This window comes from Sinocyclocheilus grahami, unplaced genomic scaffold, assembly GCF_001515645.1.
Source record: "Sinocyclocheilus grahami isolate Dianchi unplaced genomic scaffold, SAMN03320097.WGS_v1.1 scaffold503.1, whole genome shotgun sequence".
In the NCBI taxonomy this organism is placed as follows: Eukaryota; Metazoa; Chordata; class Actinopteri; order Cypriniformes; family Cyprinidae; genus Sinocyclocheilus; species Sinocyclocheilus grahami.
This window is the reverse complement of record NW_015505682.1, coordinates 1,893,738-1,898,709: the sequence shown is the minus strand read 5'-3', so window position 1 is coordinate 1,898,709 and position 4,972 is coordinate 1,893,738.

Genomic DNA, 4,972 nt, shown 5'->3' with positions numbered 1-4,972 from the left:
ATAACTCTAAAGAAATAAAGCCAGTAGGACACAAAAACATGTAGCCTATGACTGAAAAAATAATAGAAAAATCAAAGCTGTAACTTGCAGATGAATAAAGTGTAAACTATTAGGCCCTTTCGCACCGCTTTAGTTCCAGAACTAAATGTACGGTACTAAACTACTGGGACGATTTTGCGCGAACTATTTCCCAGTACCATTCAAAGGGTTGCATTCGCACTGACAGTGTGTACTAGGAAGTGACGTAAGCCGGTTGACAGCGAAGTCATTTGTGCGCGGCGTTCAACAACGAAAACAAAGAAAAACAACATTAACAACCGGAGGATGGAGGACTATGATCGGAGCTGTGTTTTTGTTGTCTCGCGGGTTTCACAATAATGGACATTGAATGTTGACGTATACATAAAGCTTCGCTCCCAGTTCCGGCGGTGCGAACACGCCGAAAAGTGGGTAGTTCCACAATTAGTTTCTGGTACTATGAAAAGGTTCCTGCTAAGTCTTGCTACTAGGCTTAGTAACAACGTTTTTTCTATGTTGCAGACCATTTTTTCTTAAAGTAATCTTCACCCCCCAGAAATGTAAAATTGCTGTTAATTTACTCAACCTCAGGCCATGTGGGTGACTTTTTTCTTCAGTAGAACAGTAAAGAAGAAAAACCATGGTCCTTGTTGATTCATAAAATGCAAGCCAATTGCTGCCATCACTTTTGAGAGTCGAAAGAAAGAAAAACATATCAGGCATTGCAAAATTAATACCAATTGCTCCTGACAATATACTTTTGAAACGTATAGGCCTAGGTCTTATGAAGCAAAACAATCGGTCTGTGCAAGAAAATTAGCATTATTTACAACATTATTACCTACATCTTGGATGGCCAGTGTTCACTACCTGTCTAGCGATGTGTGTTTATACTAAAACGTTTTTTTTTTTCCCAAATCTTCTATCGTGTCATTATATTTAGTGAGTTGGCTCGTGCATTTTATGTTTTGTGCTTTGGAAATATGATGTAATTGACAGTAAGGAAGCATAGTGAGCATCGATGCTCTCTGGTTTTTGCGGTGCACTGTGAAATTTTTCAGGGAGCGAAACTTCCAGTAAACTGGAAGGATTTAGTGATTGAGACAGCCCTTTAAATGGCTGATTCCCTGATCAGTGCCCTGACTACTGAACTAGGGAGCTGATTGAGACATCCTAAATTTGGGGTGAACTATCATTTTAGTGGAAGCTTTATGCAAATTTATTAAAGGGGTCATAGGATGCCCATTTTCCACAAGTTGATATGATTCTTTAGGGTCTTAATGAAAAGTCTATAACAGTAGTGTAAAACAACACCCTTTTTACCTTGTCAAAATCAGCTGTTTTCAGCAAGAGGTTTTAGTGCATGTTCCTTTAAATGATAATGAGCTCTGCTCACCCCGCCCCTCTCTTCAGTGGGGTGACGAGTGGTTCTCATGATACTGTTTACTTTAGCCGCGGAACTTGCTAACTAGCACGTTATTAGGAAAGGTGATTTGCAAAGATTAATAAAAGAACCTTGTACTCACTTCTTCTGTAGGTGAGGCTGGATCACAAATGATTTGCGTGAACATAAACGCATTTAGGTAGATCGGGGGCGCATTCCCATAAAAAAAAAAGGTAATCCACTGCGTCTTCAGCGGCTCAGATGTCGGGAGTAAATGACGACTGCTGTGTTCATTATTACATCCAACAACAGAACACCTCAATCACTTAGGAGACATTCTTGTCTACTCCTGCTCTGGCGTCGAAACAGTGGCGGACTGATGACAGCTCACTCAGGGCGGGTCTAAGGTAAAACACTAGTGTCAATCAACAATCGTGGGAGGGGCCTGGGTCTGTGTGACGTCACACAGACAGGCATCTGAGAATGGCTTGATATGAGAAAGGGGAAAAGATTTAACGAGATTAAAATAAAAACACTGAGTGGATCTTTATCATTATAGGGTGGTTGTGTACACACACTGCCAACACACATTTCAGTTCAAACAGCTTGTAAAAAGTGCATGTCACATCCGATGACCCCTTTAAGCGGCTCTCTGGAATACTTGATTCTGTGGTCAAAAGGCAGCATTCCGCGATCAGACACTCCTAATAATCACTGTTGCTTATGGCAACACTGACCGCTCACCAGCGGCCCATTCACACCAAGAACAATAACTAGAAAGATAGTCACCAATAGATGACCAATAGATCACCTGTCCCAAAGCTCTTTAAAGCTGGGTGGATTCAGGTTGGCTGTATGTATGTTTTTATCATTCATGAGCTGAAAAGAAAAATTGTTCTGAAATGGATTCTAATGATATTGTTCCTTTTTGTTGTTATCATTATAGTTGTGCTGTGAACATCCCTATATATTTTCCTAAAATTAAAGTGATGTTTATCAACAAATTTCGGGAGGAGCACGCACAGATAATTAACACGGCCAGTTCATCATTAGTGATTACACCATTTATCCAATCAGCGCAAGAGAAAACTCCCATAAATAACCAAGTACGCCCTACCTTCGTTATCTCTCGACTTTCAGCATTGGTGCATCCAATCGCCGTATGATGTCTGAGATTGAATTGTTCCCTGAGGAAAACACCTTCGACAACACAGCTCCTCCCGCGTCTACAGCCGACGTTCAGCGCGCCAGCGCTCCACAGGACACCCCAACTGAGCCCGCGGCTGCATCTCGGGGCCGCCGGCCTTCCCGCATTGCACCACTCATACCTTCAGACGCCGAGATTCTCCTTCACCCTCACCTTCCAGGCATCACCCACCTTCTCCAGCGTCCTCCTATGCCTCGGCTCTCTCCTCCGCTCCAGCTACGGAGAAATGGACCGTGCCAAAGTTACACCAAGCGCTCTCAAACGCTGGCATCCTCGTTCCTTACCGTCTGAACAAGGCGGAGCTACAAGCCGTCTACACTTCGCTTCAGGCGGGGGCGCCACTTCCAATCTTCACTCCTCCATCCAAAGCTAAGGACAAAACAAACTGCGGCCGCAGTGCTCCTTATTCACGGCTGATCCAACTACCATGCCACCAAGGACAAGCCTCCGACTATCTGGCCACAGCAGATGGCCTTCGGCAAGCCTGGGCCATGCACCTGATCCAGCAGCAAACGTCTCCAGATCCTCTGAACGTCAGCCAGCAGACCCTCCAGGCGACGCACTGGCGCACGCTTTCACAAGCCGCCGAGATAGCGGGAGCACGCCTCCGCTAGCAGCGCAGCCCCATCCCCAGTCTCTGTTTTACCCCACCCTTAACCCTCTCCCCTACCCATGGCCCCCAGCCCCACCATCCAGCTCTAGCGCAATGCTTCCTCAGCTAGCAGCAAAAGCTCCGATGCCCACAATCTCATCTCTCCTTCCTTATGTTTTTCCCACCCCCGAGACCAACCAAAGCGTGAGGCCGCCTCCGCTAATAGCGCAGGTTCCGGCGCCCGCTATTCCCTCTCTCTTTCCTGTTCTTTCTTCCGATCTCGCCCCCCGAGCTGTTCCAAGCGTGAGCTTGCCTCCGCAGGCGGTTCCGGCGGTTACTTTTCCCACCCCAATCCCCCAGGCCCGCTCATCCTACTCTCTGTCCACAGCCACACCCCTACCTATGCCACCAAACGCCCTTGCCCTGAACCCTCCCCCCGTATCCAGTAACATCTGGAACCAAATCCTCTCGGGTGCAGACGTAGATCTTTTTTCCCTTCTGTCTCCTATTTCGCCTTCGTCCACCGACCGCGTCGAATTTTCAGTCATCTTAAAAAACACATCAAATATTAAATCTCGTATTCTATCATTTTCCAAATTCGCCATCACTTTCAATCGTTATGCTTAAGTCATCTGTTTAGTTTTTCCTCACAGGAGACATGAGCTCCACTTCCCAACCAACCCCTCCCTCCCCTCTTCCACTAACCGCCGCCCCCCATCCTTCTCCAGCAGACAGCTCTGCACCAGCTTCAATGGCGGCAGATGCTCAAGACAACGCTGTCGATTCATGCATATTTGCAATTTTTGTGGCAGTGCTCACGCCCACTTGATTTGCCCTGTCAAGAAAGCTGCCAATAAAAATGCTAAACAATACTTATCGACTCCCGTAAATGTCTCTCGTTTATCTTCTGAATTGATTCATCACCCTGACTCTGATTTCTCTAACTATCTACTGTCGGGCCTCTCACATGGTTTTCATCCCGGTGTCGAAGTTCTCCCCTCCCAAAGCCTCATCTGCCCCAATCTTCAGTCTGCTCTCGCCGAACCCGAAACGGTCGATCTTTTAATTAAGAAAGAAACCGACGAAAATTTTATGATCGGCCCCTTTTCAGCCACCCCTTTTAATATTTTCCGTGTTAGTCCCATAGGTATAGCTACCAGAAAATTCTCTGGTAAAAAACGCCTTATAATCGACCTCTCTTCCCCGCATAATTCCCCGCTCCCGAGCATTAACTGCCTCATCCCGCTTGAAGAATTTTCTCTTCATTACCATGACATCGACCAAGCCATTACCATGATCAAAGACGCAGGTCGCGGCGCTTGGATGGCCAAAGTTGACATCACCTCTGCCTTTAAAGTGATGCCCATCCATCCTGACTTTTGGCACCTATTTGGCATCTGCTGGCGCAAAAAATTCTACTTTTCCATCCGCCTCACATTCTGCTGCAGAAGCAGCCCAAAAATGTTCGACATGTTATCAGAAGCAATTTGCTGGATCCTCTCCAACAATTACGCCATACCCTACTTAATCCATCTCTTAGATGACTTCTTAATTTTATCACCCACCGACTCCATCCCAGCAGCGCACCTTTCGGCAATGCAAAATGTTTTCGCAGAGCACGGGATTCCCCTCGCCCAAGACAAAACTTCAGGCCCAAGCACTTCCATCGAATTTTTGGGAATCAACCTAGATTCACAAAAATTCCAAGCTTCTCTACCCAAAGAAAAAATAGACAGAACGATTCTGGTGGCTTCCACTCTTTTAGCCAACC